The sequence below is a fragment of the Rhinolophus sinicus genome, linkage group LG03 (assembly GCF_036562045.2).
Source record: "Rhinolophus sinicus isolate RSC01 linkage group LG03, ASM3656204v1, whole genome shotgun sequence".
Taxonomy (NCBI): Eukaryota; Metazoa; Chordata; class Mammalia; order Chiroptera; family Rhinolophidae; genus Rhinolophus; species Rhinolophus sinicus.
In genome coordinates this window covers 189,437,718-189,453,505 of record NC_133753.1, presented here as the reverse complement: position 1 = coordinate 189,453,505, position 15,788 = coordinate 189,437,718, and the positions used below count along the sequence as shown (strand labels likewise).

Below are 15,788 nucleotides of genomic sequence, written 5' to 3'. Positions count from 1 at the left end.
CAGTGTGTGGCAAATGAATGGTGTTAGCTAGCTTGATGGAGACTCAGATATGGTGGCTGACTGCATCTGCATGCCAGGAAGTGGGAGGGCTCAAGACAGAAAACATGGCTTATGTCATCTCTTCTGTTCAAGAGAAATCTGCCCCTCCTGCTCTCATCCTGAAGCCAGACAACTCAGTTCCACTCCTACCCCACCTTGCATGTCCCTGTTGCCTCTCCAATTTCTGCCCCAGCACTGGAGTTCTGAGCCACAGATTCTGTTGGTAAGTTTATGCACGGTCCCTTGGAAAGGAGCACCTGGAACTCTAACTGTCCTCTGTCTCAGCCACATTCTCTGCTGGTTGGGGCCAGCCTATTTCACATCTCTGCCCCTCCTACTAGTCTTGAGGTAGCTTCTTCTGTATGTCCATAGTTGTAGGGCTTTGGTTCATCAAGATTTCAGACTATTCTCAATGATGGTTGTTTTGCAGTTAGAGGTAGTTTTGTGTGTTGTTTTTGTTTTTCTTTTAAATATTGGAATGCTTCATGAATTTGCATGTCATCCTTTGCACAGGGACCATGCTAATCTTCTCTGTATCATTCCAATTTTAGTGTATGTGCTGCCAAAGCAAGCACTAGTTGGGGGTAGTTTTAATGTGGTCTTAAGAAAAGATAAGCACAGCATTTACCTATGCCACCATCTTGACCAGAACTTCTAAGTACTCTTTCTGATTCCATGCTATGGAGCCAATATCTATTTACAAATCAGCTGGTAGATGTTTGCAGTTGTAGATCTGAGTGCCATGTTTTGTTAATTCTTTTAAGTTGTGTTCACCTGGCACTATTCTGCTTATTTTGGAGAATAGAACTTGTTTTGTTAAGGTTTCTTTAGACACAACACAGAGATGACAGGTTTGCCGTTTGGACTGAAAATGGAAACTTTGGATGCGTAAAATTTATTTACTCTTGGCAAACCACAGCTTCCTGTTATTTGACCTTTTTTATAAGAATGGCTTTTTAAAAAAGGAATGTATTTTTAAACATTTACTCTAAAAAACCTTCTTGGACATTAGATAACTATGAAATAAACCAAATTTTAATGATTGAAGTGTAAATGAATCAAAAACACATGGATATAATTTTCTTTAAAACACACATGGGTTTAAAAAAAATAAAATTGCTCAGGGCCAAATACATCTGGAAATTTATTGAAACTCAACCAGTTGGAAAGTAGTTTGTGACCTTCAGCAGACTGTTATCATAGCTCAATTGTAAACTCCTTTTTGCATGTAACCAGTGGAACCTAAGTCAAGGGGAAGTTGATAGGAAGGAGAGGTTGGGTGTACTGAAATGATGACCACTTGCCCAAAATACCCTTTGGGGTGATTCATTCCAGAGCCTGAAATTTCATCATTATAAGAACTCTTTTTATTTGCAAAAGAGATTTAAAACCTGGAAAAGCTAGATGCAATCTAACATGTGAATAATATTGGGAAATAATAATTAGAAATTAATATTTAAATAGCCCTTTATAATTAATAAACACATTTACACATATAAGCACCAAAATGATAAGTTTACCATATATAATAGGTGCTCATGTTCTTTCTGAAGCTCAGAAAGGGAAGTGATTTACCCAAGACACACAGTGGTAAACCTGAGACCAGAACCAAGATCTTTTCTGCTTAATACTTCTCTTTAGTACCCAACACTCCCTCTTAGATGGCGTGCATGTGTTTACACTCATCAACCCCTCAGTGGGACTAAGGAGTAAAACAGTAAAAGAGGACATGGAGACAGGAAACAAAGGCCACTCTTTCCCCAAGCTTGTCTAGGAGGGAAAGGTGAGAGATAGGGATACGGTCTGAGGTTTTTTTATATGCTGAGATGGGTGACCATCAGAAGATAGAGTTTGAAGATCCAGTAGAGAATGGGGAAAGCTAATGGAACAAAATCCCTGGGGAAGCAGACAGGATGGGATCCAGAGAGAAGACTGAGGGATGGCCATGCCTTACCCTGAACAAGCAGAGCAGGAGTGTGGGTATATGCAGATCCATGGACATTGATAAGCTAGATGGGGAGGGGGTTGAGGGAGATCCTGGCTCAGTAGCCTCTATTGCCACAATGAAGCAAGAAGTGAAACACCTGCTGAGAGTCAGGATGGATGCAAAGGGATGAAGATGGAGATGGAAGCACAGAATAGTTCTTGAGAACAAAGGAGAGGTTGGTGATTAAGGACCTTTAAAGGAATTATTGGGTATATCTAAAGGCCAAGTGTGACTTTTTGTTTCACCCAGACAAATGGTTTTTCTAACCAGTGTTCATCAGCTTATTTGTCACCCCAATAAATTAAAAATAAAAAAAAAAAAAAAGCGAAAAGTCTGATGTTTAGATTAATGCAATCAAAGTTTTATATCTGTGGTTGATGAGCTAAGAGATTTTTGACTTCAAAGATAAAGTAAATTTTCCTAAAAGGTAAAATCCAAAAAATTAGTATTATAGTATAGAAGTGGCTTGTGTCTAAATGTATAAAAGTGAGAATTGAGGCTTTAACAATTTTTAAAAATGTAAGTATGTATTAGTCTGCCTGGGTGGCCACAACAAAATACCACAGACTGGGTCACTTAAACAACAGAAATTTTTCTCACAATTCTGGAGCCTGGAAGTCCAAGATCAAGATGCCAGCAGGGTCAGTGTCTGATGAGAGTTGTCTCCTTGGATTGCAGATGATTGTCTTGTTATGGCTTCGCAGGAGAGAGAGAGAGAGAGAGAGAGAGAGAGAGAGAGAGAGAGAGAGAGAGAGAGAGAGAGCAGTGTTTTGGTGTCCTTTTCTTTTCTTAAATGGCACCAGCCCTGTTAGATTAAGGCCCTTCTGTTATAATCTTGTTTGACCTTTATCACCTCCTCACATGTCGTATCTCCAAATATAGTTACAGTGGAGGCTAGGGTTTCAACATATGAACTTTGGGAAGACCCAAACATTTAATCTATAACAAAAGTTTATGGCTCGTCGCTTTGGGTCTGCTTAATTGTGTCTTCATGCTGATGTTATACGAAATAAGGAATGGCAGTTTCCCTGATGCTCTGAAATACAGTGTCAGGGATCTTAGCATCATAGAAATTTAGTGGTGGAAGGGACCAGTGAGACGGCCCAATGTACTCAATGTACTTGTCCTATTGAATTGGGTGAGGAGATTTTATACCTGAGAGAATAAGCACTTTGCACGAGTCATACAGCAAATTACTCTTAGACAACAATTTCGAACCAAGTTCTTCAACCTTAAACTTATTGCTCTTTCCAGACTGAAAACATTAAAAAGTCCACACCCTCTCTCTCCCAGCTTAGAAATCCTGTGATTCTCTTTGCCTTAATGGCATGTAACATATTCAAGCAAGAAGAATGAGTCTATTTATTTCATCAATGTGGGGACAGAGCCAGGAGTGCAGTTTCCAGGCTCTCGGCCTCACATGGAAAGGTGCTGGCTCAGTTAGTAAATGGCCATCTGCTGTGGCTAGTTGGCCGTCAGCTGTAACCAGTGAGCCATTGGCCACTAATATAACTGCTGTGGCTACGCTAGCAGCAAATGGGGGCTAGCAAGAAAATGGTGGCTGGGCTGGCAAGAGTGGATTGCAGTTAGGATGGTGGGTTGCAGACAGTGTGGATCCAGCCTCCAGTGAGACTATTATGCCGCCAGCGAGACTATAGTGGTGTGACTCCCCTATCTATGGCTCTGTGGGTGTTCCTTTTTGGCCTCACCATGTCCTGTGTTCTTACGTGGGGAGAGGGAGCTGAGACCCCGCAGGCCGCCCTGCATGACAATCAGCCATGATTATTTTTAACTTGAATATTTCTCACAGATAGAACGGCAGCAGCCTGGTCAATTTATCTTCTTCCCTGTCAGCAGGAGTTTGAGACTCTTGGCTTCTACCTGCATGTGGGCAGGTAGCAGAACTGCCATCACAGACAAGAAAAAAAACAAAGAACAATTGAATGTTACCAGTCCAAAGAAACTGGGGGAACCATTTTATTTTGTCAAAACTTAGAAAACAATTTTTAAAAAAATTTTGAGATGACACAGGGTTAGTCATTCTTTTAAATAAAAGCAGGTCTCTACCTATTAGCTAGAAGATCTGGGTTCTGTGAAGAAGGTTTTATGTCTGGGAACAGCCTGGAGAGAAGCGTCTGGCTCTAGTCTACTTCCTGTGTGGTGTACATGTAAGGGTTCCAGAGAAAACCCTCAAAGTATCAGGGCTTTGCTATGAAACTCATTTGATAATGCAAGTGAAGGACATATTCCCAGCACTTCATTTCATCTTCATATCTATTGAATAATGTATAGATAAATATGCTTTCTAAGGTCAGAGAAACTTCAAGACTCCACTCAATTTGAGGCCAATTCGCAAGTCCTGTTAGCTGGAGTGGATGGGTTTGTCGGTGTTTCCCTGATATATTTAACACGCCCCCTCTTTTCATCTTTCTGGCATGCAGCGACTCTGAACCTCTGTAGCGGGCTCTGCGGATTGCTGATGTCATTCCCACACATGTTCGAAGCCCACTCTGCATACATTATGGAAAGCAGCTCTAGTTAATATTTAAATGCAACTTGCCTCCCTTGACAAGGGAAATGCAGGGCCTCTAATAAGCCCCATGTGTGGGGGAAACTTGTTGGAAGTGTGGAATTTGCCAGTCTCTGCAGAGGAATCTTTTACCAAAACACAGTTCTGTGTTTGTCATGATGGCATCACCTTGTCACAGTTCAAGGGCACTTGGGCGTTTAATATTCTTTGAAGAATGTCTTCTTTCTTATATTCATATTATATTGTGCCATACTGGGAAAATAGGATGTCCGACTCACTGTGGTTTGCCAAGAACTCCATGTTTTAGAACGTCTTTGGGCCGCAGTGGCTTCACCTGGAGCCCATAGGATATTTAGCTAGATGCGTTTTATGGTCTGCTCCCAACAAATGGCTTTAACTACTTTTCTGGTTTCTTATTGGTTTAATTTGACTGCCTTGTCCATCGTCAGCCCTAGATAAAATAGGCCCTCTCTTCTTTCACTGCGTTGCTCCAGAGCTTCTGCCTGTCAGTGGGGAAAGCCATCCCACCTCGCTGGGGGTTTCATTAACGACTCACATTACCTATTCTCTGAACCCCACTTACTCTCTGGAAATCCTTTAATTTGTTTACAATTCAGTTGCCATGTAACCAGCACAAAGTATGTGCTATGGGCTGAATTGTGTCCTGCCCTAAATTCATATGTTGAAGCCCCAACCACCAATATCACTATATTTGGAATTAGGAAGTAATTAAGATTAAGTGAGGTCATCAGGGTGGGGCCCTGGTCTCCTAGGATTATTGTCTTTATAAGGAGAGACATCAGAGAGCTGGTTCTTTATTTCACGTGAAGACACAGTGAAAACGTCGCCAACTGCGAGCTAGGAAGAAGGCTCTCACCGGAAACTGACAATACTGGCACCCTGACCTTGGGCTTCAGCTTCCAGAACTGTGAAAAATAATGTCTGTTGTTTAAGTTACTTAGTCGGTGGTATTTTGTCAGAGCCGTTCTAACTGACTAAGATAGCAGGCATGAAATTGTAGGTAAGATGAGCTGTTTAAAGTGGATACATTCACAGGCAAGTAAATGGCGCTTTGGAATCCTTAACATGTAGAACTTAGATGGAGCAATTTATTTCTAGAAGAGGCCATTAAACCCCCAAAATTTCTAAATGTCAGGGAGCCCGATAAAGAAATTTGTGTGTTGAAAATGTAGAACCTGGTGGTTGAATTTTAATAAATAAATCAGCCCATGTGAAGTAAATGCCATCTGTTAGGTGTGACTCGGAGACACACGGCTATGGAGGAATGGTGTGGCAATTTGCTAGTTACCAAGGTTCAGATCAAAAGCAGAGGTGGTCAGGAGTGATATTCAAAGCGTTAACACCAGTAGGCAAGGGAAGAGGCCAGTGGGATTCAATGCTGGAGCACGGGCGCACCAGTGCTTACCAGCAGGGGACCAGCCCTGACGGTGGTCAAGTGAGGACATGCAGAGTCATACACATTGTGGTTTTATGTGTCCTTGATCAACACTTGACGCCACAACCAAACAGAGGTATAGACATAGAACTAGTCTCACACCCACAGAACAAATTAACAATCACTCAGCAAAATCACTAACCAGGAAATGATCTCTCAGACATGGAAGCTGAATGTTCTAAAGCTGTGTCATTGCCACGTGCAGTGGAAGCCACTGAGTCCTAGTCAGTTTGTATGAACATATTGAAAATAAGAGTTTTCCTCCAGATGGACAAATGTCTACCAAATATTTTTAGTCAGAGAGACTTGAGGTTGGGACTTCCAGGTGTCATGCTTAAATTCCTTAAATGTGCTGTGCTTAATGTATAAATGTACAGTCCTGCAGTTTTGTCTTCAAAGAGCTCATAATTTATTCCTGTCATTGGTAATGAGTTAAAAAAGACTTCAAAAGATTAGAAAGTTTAAAAAAAGTGATTAGTGGGGAGCAAGTCGCCATTTGGAGCAACCGTGTCTTCTTCCCACGCACCTATAACTGGTGAGAATATTGGTAGCACAGTTTAAGAAACATGAAGTCCGTAGCTTCTACATTTTAAAGAAATCTCTTTAGGATATAAACAACCATTCTTAGCCCCAAAGTTTCCCTTTTTCTAGGAGGAATGCCAAGTAGGATATAAAATCCCCCTTCCTCACCACCGTGGGTTGGCAAAGACCTCATCGAACAGAAAGAGGCATGGAGTGAATACAGCATGGCACCCATAGTCTGAAGTCAACTCCAGACGATAAAATGGAGGAGGCATTCTGCAGAATAGCACAACTAAGAAAGCAAACCTCCTTAGAATTACAATGTTCTATTACTTCCCTAGAGAGGAAGGATATAAGTTAATATTAACACCACATACAGTATTTGCTACTTATTTTAGGTAGATTTATGACTAAGCCAACTATTTACCAAAATTGCCACATGTTCAGATTTATGTATTTCAAATTAATATTGCTTTCTCAAAATTCTAAATTAGAAATTGGTTCTTAATATTCATTGACAAATTTTACTGAGCACTTACTATGAGCCAGACACCATGCTAAGGACTTTATTTTTCTTGGAGGTGGGAAATGAAGAAGAGCAAGAAATAAAGATAAGTCTGTTCTTCTAGCTTTTGTCACTGTCTGTGACCACTGACCCCCTAGAGTACACTGGAGCATGAGGGCCATTTTGAGGGAAGATGATGGGCTCTGATTTGCACATGTTGAGATGTGGGTCTTGGTGTGACCGTCGGTGGAGATATCTAGAAGATGGTAATATTTATTATGAGTCTAAAACTTGGAGAATGGCTAAGTATACAGATTTGGGAGTGACTGCCATATGTACACAGAGAGCTGAAAGTTGGGATTAGAATAGATCCTAGAAAGCATAATGGAAAATGAAATGGAGAAAATCTAAGATGGAACCTTGAGGAAAACATCATTGAGGGGGAGGCAAGGAAAAATAACTAAGAGAGATGTACCCAGAAACAAATATGCAGTCACATGTGCAAGAGAAAGAAGAGGGGTCCTGCAGTATAAAGGGCTGTAGAAATGTCCAGAAACAAACCCACTGGCTTTGTGAATCAGGCCATCCAGTGACTCCAGTGAGAACACTTCCAGTAGAGCAATGAAGATGGATGTCATGTCTCAGGAGGTTTCGGAATGACAGGCAGTGATGAAAGGAATGTAGCCAGCGTAGCACACTATTTAGAGGGGCTTAGATGCAAAGTGAAGTGTGGATGATAACCAGGGAATCAGGGATGGACTTTATTTTGAAGATGAGAGAAGCTTCAAGTATTTATGGATGGAGGCAATATTACATTTGGTGACAACCAGATCTAGGATGTGAGCCTAGAAATCGTGAGTGATAAAATACAGAGTGAAAGGTCATTGGAACTAAGGAGACAAGGCTAGGTTTTCCAGATGTACTTTCTATATGGCACTGTCATTCAGGAGTAGAAAGAGGTTGCCTGGAGGGCATTAAGTTTCCCAGACAGGTGATACCTACATAGCTCTCCCACGAATGTGCTGACTAAGTAGTTTAAGAATTGTCAGAGAAGAGGAAAGTTCATTAGGTCTTAAAGTATTCAATGAGTAAATAGAATTGACCAGAAGGTCAGTAGAAGACAGTGATGACGAAGCATGGAGGGTAGTTATAGCTGGATGGCCTGCGCTTCAGAGGAACAGGAGCTCTTGAACGAAGGCATAAAAATAATGGTATGGAAGAGACAGTAGGCTTCTTGAGAAATGAAACCACAAGACCCCTCCCCCCACATACACAGCTGGTCCCTTTGTGCAGATGGACTGGTCCCTGTCCAGAGGGAAGAATGGTAGTGCAAAGTGGAGGAACACCTCATTTATCATTTAATTATCTGGAATTCATTCGTAAAATATTTCAAGGCTTGCAGAAACAAATCACAAGAACACAGTGTGGTTTTGGATAGCTTAAACTGAAAACATACTGCCTTGTGGACTAAAGCAAGTATTTTTGACTTTCTAGTCACTTATTCTGAATAAGAAAATAGGCACGGTTCTGCTCTTCTAATTAAGATACTGAGAATTTCTATTCCACACTTTATTCCTCCTGAAACCTTTCTGACCAGGGTAAGAAATTTTTTTTGGAAATTGCCAGTACAGTGTGGATTTAATTTGGTTGGGTAAGACATTTTAAAAACCCAAGCTCAGCATTCCAAACATCAGAAAAGGTTTAAAACTTGAAATAAAGGTGCAGGCCTCCAGCCCTCTCATTAATGCCCCTGGATGATTTGCATGTGTACGGACTCCAGAATGAGCCCTACCAAACAATCATAAGCTCCTAACCTTTGAGCCTGGATCTGGCACTTGAAGGGAAAAATAATAAGAAGCTGCTGGTTTTAGAAAAGTAAATAAAGCAGGTACGTCTAAAGGGAGAACTGGCACTGGAATTGTGAGGCACAGGGCCATTCTTGAAACTGATATGTCCCCCGTCGTACAGGACAAAACAGTTCAGGAGACGGAATTCTCCCAGGGTAATTTTGCATGAATTACATGGCACCTTAAGTGTTCCTAGGGCACCCGGGAAAAAAGAATTATTCATGCCTCCCTGATCATTTCAGCTAAGGCATAAACCATTACAAAGAAAGTCTGTCAGGCAATGCCATTGGGGCTGCAATGCTTTGCAGAGAGCATTTTTTCCCCAGAAGACTCTGTCAATGGAGTTGGGGGTGGGAAAAGTCGCTGTGCATTACTTGGGAAGTGGTTCCAAGAACTGGAATTGGCATGCATTCCAAGGGTGTTGGAGGAGACAAAGGGTAGGTGGGGAGATGCTGGGTAGCCAGGAGGGGGAGGGAGGAAAGGAGAGTATAAAAGCCAGAATGTTGCAAAGGGTTCCGTTAGTTGCCAGGAGCTCTGAAAGTGGGAAACGGATGCATCACCATGGTAGAAAATCACTTATTTAGATGCCAAGAGCAAAGAAAGCATGCAATTCAAAACTGAGAGGAACTTTGGTGACGGAGGTATGAGACCAACACGGGTGCTCACTCAAAGCATTTATTATGCATGGTGAATAAACATGGAATCTCTTTTTATTAACTGCTGACCCCGTGATTATTTGAACTCTGTCGCTTTCTGCTTAAGCCTCTTCTACTAATACCTGATGTTCAATAGACTTGTCTGTCAAATTCAGACGTGATCTGTTCTTTGGAGTGGTAACTGTTTAAGATTTCTGAAACTGTGACGTTTAGATTATATTTTGTGTGTTTCCTAAATAATTTTCATTCTCTTTAAAGATGGAGAAAGCATATGAGAACCTATTACACTGAAAACCAAATCAGACAGCTTCTGTTTGGAGAACAAATACTCTTTAGAGAAAATCTGGGGGAAAAAATAATCTTCATAGATATTCATTAATATTTATAGAACAAATTAAGTTTAAATTTTTCATGCATGTTTTCCATCAAAATATGGTATTTTTACCTCATATTTGACTTTAAAAAAATAAAATCAAATAGAAAGATGACATTTGTGGAATTTCTACCTGCTTTCCTTGCTCATGCCTCTGCCTCCTGAGATATCCTCGCCTCTTTCTGTGCATTCTAGGTGGTTAGAGTTCAGTGACTTTTCACTTCCTGAAGCTGCTTTGTAATCGCTATCTTTAGAGATGCATCACTCTCACAGAATTTATTTTCCTGCAGAGTCATTTAATGTTTCTTAATTAAGTGTTTTGTCTTCATACCTAGAAAGACTCTTAGTGGACAGAGAACCTTATACAATGATGAAGATTTAGTGCTTGCATCTGAATTCTCCTCCACATTAGCTTTGCAAGTTGGTGGTTGGGAGGTAAACTCAACTGGTATTTACCATGTTTCCCCGAAAATAAGACCTAGCTGGACCATCAACTCTAATGCTGATGGAGCAAAAATTAATTAAGACCCAATCTTATGTTGTATTATATAAGACCCAGTATTATATTATATTATATTATATTATATTATATTATATTATATTATATTATACCCAGTTTTATATTATATTAAAATAAGACTGGGTCTTATATTAATTTTTGCTCCAAAGGACGCATTAGAGCCGATGGTCTGGCTTGGTCTTATTTTTGGGGAAATACGGTATTGATTGAATGGAAAAATGTAGTAGTTGGAACTTTACATAATTTCCTTAAAAAGTGCATATAAACCAAAATTTCTTCTCTGCCTAGATATGTTTTCTTTCTATGTGACTCATTTTATCACCTGAGGTTGCAAAGCCCTCATTGTTTTTCCTTGGGGAGTTCACTGAGTAGTAGGGATTTTACTCCCAGTCTATGATAATACTGAGAGAATACCTGTCTCCTCTGCTCTAACTATTGGGCAGGTGTCATGGCACCCACAGTGCTCCAGAAGCGTGACTCTGCACTGCTTCTCACTCAAAGGAACTGAGTAAATGTGGAGCTGCTCAGAGACGACAGCACTATTCACTTTGCGAATTTCACTTGCTTCGTCATTCCATCTAAAAGATACAATAGAAGAAAGATATCATAACGAAGAAGATTACATAGGAAGGAAGACATCATCATAACCAAAAGTATTGACTAAAGTACTGAGACCGAGAAATATGCTATTTATATCTCTTCCTTTTTGAAGCCACTCATCCCCCAATTATGTCAACTTCTCTGTCACTGTTAGCCCTTCTTAGCTGATAGGCAGAGCCTGTACATTGGTCAAAATCAAATTGTAAAAATTAGACAAATCAATTTTAGCAAAAATTGCCAGAGTTAGGATTTCATGAAGGCAATGAAAGTGATGGTGGAGAAAATATGATTGAATACTTACCTCATACCATACAGAAAAATAAAGTCCACTTACGTTAAATACCTGAAGTTTAACTTAAGAAATTTACTTTAGGAATAAAATATGAGATTATCCTTTTATAATTTGAAGGTGGTAATGATCTCAGCGACAGAGAAGTCAAAATTCATAAAAATAAAGACTAAGGTATTTAATCACATGAAAGGATAAATGAATACCACCGTGTAGTTAAGAATACAATAAATAAAAAGTAGTAGAGCAGGGTTGAAGAGAGGATCAGTTATTAAAGGTTAATTTCACATCATCTTAGCACCTTTATGCAGTGTTCATGGAGAGAGGCTATTTCCCCTTTCCATAGTCTGGGGAGAAAGATTCCAAGAGATTCACTTGTAAAATAATATAAGAGGTATCTGTAAAGGGGAATCCATTGGATTGCGTGGTTGGATATCTGCTTGGTCATTTTGGCTGTTAATGTTCTGTGTTTTTCCTGCATTAGTGAAAAACAGTGTGGAGGTCTGATCAGGTGGAGAAGCGGCACGGTTCTTCCATTCCTCATTCTTGAGAGATATGGAACATGGATCCTACACATTGTTGGTTGGTACAGAGCTGAAGATTGTGATGGAAGATAAGATTCTGGAGGGTGAGAGACAGTGTGCTACTACGGCTTGCTAGAAATGAGGGAAACCTAAAGTAGGAAAAAAAGATTTCTCTGCTAAGGGGTCTGTAGTACGATGCTGCTGGTTAGTGATTAGTAAGAGGAAGCTGGACATCAGCAGGAGCCTCCAATGCATAGAAGACCTGGCCACCACTTTCCCTCGTTGAGCCAACAGATGATGAGTTAGAGTAGGAGTTAAAATCAACCAGGCAGTCAGATAAGGAGCTTCATTTCCTCTCCTTTCCTGCTCTGCAGGGCAGCCCAGGGAAAAGGGAAGATGGGTGTTGGAGAGCAGACCTCACCCTTCTTTACTCCAAGCCTCCAACATCAGCAGACTAGCATCTCTGAGTGTGGAAAGGGAGAAGAAGGAGAGTTTTAAGCAAATTATAAGACCAAAATTTTTTTTTTTTAATTTAATGTGTTTTTAAAATTTTTTATTAAACTTTTAATGTACAATTAGAAGGTGTATGATACAAATTCTTTCTTTTTTTTTTTTTTTAAAGATTTTTATTGGGGAAGGAGAACAGGACTTTATTGGGGAACAGTGTGCACTTCCAAGACGTATTTCCAAGTCAAGTTGTTGTCCTTTCAATCTTAGTTGTGGAGGGTGCCGTTCAGCTTCAAGTTGTTGTCCTTTCAGTCTTAGTTGTGGAGGGCGCAGCTCAGCTCCAGGTCCAGTTGCTGTTGCTAGTTGCAGGGGGCGCAGCCCACCATCCCTTGGAGGGAGTCGAATCGGCAACCTTGTGGTTGAGAGGACACGCTCCAATCAACTGAGCCATTCGGGAGCTCAGCGGCAGCTCAGCTCAAGGTGCTGTGTTCAATTTTAGTTGCAGGGAGCATTGCCCACCATCCTTTGTGAGACTCGAGGAATTGAACTGGCAACCTTGTGGTTGAGAGCCCACTGGCCCATGTGGGAATCGAACCGGCAGCCTTCGGAGTTAGGAGCATGGATCTCTAACTGCCTGAGCCACCAGGCTGGTCCCTATGATACAAATTCTGATGCTACTTTTCCATTGGTTTTTTCTTTATATTACTCATATACTTACTTTTTTAAAAAAGATTTTTATTAAAATATAGCTAATATGCAATATTATATTAGTTTCAGGTGTACGCCATAGTTATTCAACATTAATATACCTAAAGAAGTGATCACCATAAGTCCTGCAACTATCTGGCACCATACTATGCTATCACAATATTATTGACTATATTCCCTATGCTGTATATTATGTCCCTATGACTGATTTGTTTTATACCTGGAAATGTGGACCTCTTATTCCCTTTCACCTTTTCCCTCCCTTCTAATTTTCAATTACAGTTGACATTCAATATTATATTAAATTCAGGTATACAGAATAGTGGTTAGACATTTGTATAATTTAAGAAATGATCCCCTGACAAGACAAGTCTAGTACCCACCTGGCACTATGCATGGTTATTACCACATTATTGACTATATTCCCTATGCTTTACTTTACCTCCCTATAACTATTTTGTAACTACCAATTTGTACTTCTTAAAGCATTCACCTTTTTCACCCGTTCCATCTATCACCCCAACAAATCTAGTACCAATATGACACCATACATAATTATTCCAATATTATTGACTATATTCCTTGTGCTATTACCTACATCCCCATAATTACTTTTTAAAAACCAATTTGTTGACGTTCTCACTAAGTTCCTTGAGCATCCTTATAACCATTGTTTCGAACTCTGTCTCGAGTAGCTTGCTTGCCTCCATCTTATTTCGTTCTTTTTCTGGAGTTTTCTTCTGTTCTTTCATTCGAGACACATTTCTTTGTTTTCTCATTTTGGCTGCCTCTCTTTTTGTTTCTATGTATTAAGTAGATCTGCTATGTCTCCCAGTCTTGGCCAGGTGGCCTTATGTAGTAGGTGCCTTATGGGGCCTTGGCACAGTATCCCTGGTCACATGCTCCAGGTGCTCCAGGAGTGTCCCCTGTGTGGGCTGTGTGTTCCCTCCTGTTATAGTTGAGCCTTGATCGCTATTGGCACATCAGTGGGTGAGATTGATTCTCAGGCTGATTGGCTTTGTGCACAGCTTACAGGCTGCTGTATAGGGGGCTTACCCCACTGAGTGGGATTCACCCCAATGGGCTCTGGTGCCTGTTGAGACCACCATTTGGGTGTGCAACTTGTGGGGCTAATTGGGCAGTGCTCTGCTGTGGTCTGAAGCCAACCTCCAAGTTTGTTGGTTCTTGGGCCTCTTGGGAGGGGCTCCGATGCAGGTCCAGGTCAGCCACTGCTTGTGACTGGCTGGGGACTACCTGGTAGGAGCTACAAAGTGATCTGTGGTTGTTTGCTGCCAGTGCTAACCATGGAGGTGCAGGGGAGATGCCATGTTGTGAACCAAGGATGACTGCCACCAATACCGGGCCTGGGGTAGCACCACAAAATGCCAGGACACCCCAAAGCCTGCTCCTACCTGCCAGCACCCTTAAGTTTCAGCCACTGATAAACCCTCACGCACTATGCAAATAAGGTGAGGCGGGGTCTCAGGGAGTCATTAGAGTAAGAGGAGCTGTGGTCAGCAGTTTAATGTAGACTCTGGTTGGGTGCCAGGGCTGAGCCTGGAGCTACTCAGAAAATGTCTCAGAGCACACCAAGGCCAGTCGTCCCCTACCTGGGGCCCGTGGTCTCTGATAGTTTTCTAAGAAATGATTCAATGTTGGTTGGGCTGACTGCACCTGGAGAAAGTACATCTGGTATTGGGCAGGGTCTCAGGGAGTCAGCAGGATGGAAGACATTGAGTTCACCAGGCCAATCAGATTCAGATTTAGCCTGTGGGGGGTGGGCTCAACACAGGAAAGATAGCACCTGCCTGCCAGCTGCATGGGAGGAGGACTCCACACAGGGGTCCCCTAAAAATGGTGACAGTTCTCCAGCCCTTGCTCTGAGCCACACATCTTAGTCTGTCCCTCATATGTCTCCAACATCCCCCGAGTTACTGTCTCTCTTTCAGAGCCCAAGGTGAGTGCCTGCTCATTAGTCAGTCTGTGTGCGGAACATTTAAGAGGACACCTGGATTCCCCGTCGCCTTCTGTCCCACCCAGATAGTTGGTATCCCCACTGTTTTTCACAGCCAGATGTTGTGGGGGCTCCTCTTCCTGGCACCAGTACTTCGGGCTGGGGAGACTTGTTTGTGGCTGCAATCACTTACTCCTCTGTGACCAAGATATCCTTCTCGGTTCTCATCTGTCATACGGAGGTTTGGGGTGGCTTGTTTCACATCTCTGACCCTCCTACCAGTTTTGATGTGGCTTCTTCTTTATAGTCTTGATTATAAAACTGTTCATCTAGACTTCAGACGATTTTCCATGTTGAGTGTTCTATAAATTCATTGTGATTTTCACGTGTATCCGAAAGGAAGCAGGCACAGTGTTTATTTACTTTGCCATCTTGTACAGCTTTAAGACCAAAATTTCTTAGTTATGAGGATTGAGTATTAAAAACTAGAAGTAAACTTCCTGATAATTCAGTTGCCAGAAGTGATAGAATCGAGCAAATATCTCTCATTAAGGGGTCCAATATTGAGCAGGAAACAGGTGGAGAGAAAAGGGTTCAAGCATACCAAACAAGTTGAGTCTTCTCATTAAACAGTTTGACATGGGCCATCGATTTTTCTAAGAGAGTTGTTGGCATATCACATTAGAATCACTAAGCGTAGCTCACCTAGATGGGTAGGTGCAGACACTTTAGGATCACTTAGTTAGTCAGTCTTTTGAGATGGATGCAATACTGCTCAGAATCACTGGGGGCAGCTTCCCTTAAGTGACTGGGCAGGAAGTGAGTTGTCTT

At 41.4% G+C, this 15,788-nt stretch overlaps 1 non-coding gene across 1 annotated transcript; it reads right to left on the bottom strand.

Annotated features, from left to right (window-relative positions):
- Positions 1 to 506: 506 nt before the first annotated feature.
- LOC141570977 (U6 spliceosomal RNA) lies at positions 507 to 614 on the bottom strand. Its single transcript, XR_012495402.1, has one exon. It is a non-coding gene; the product is annotated as a U6 spliceosomal RNA (small nuclear RNA).
- Between the last annotated feature and the right edge of the window lie 15,174 nt (positions 615 to 15,788).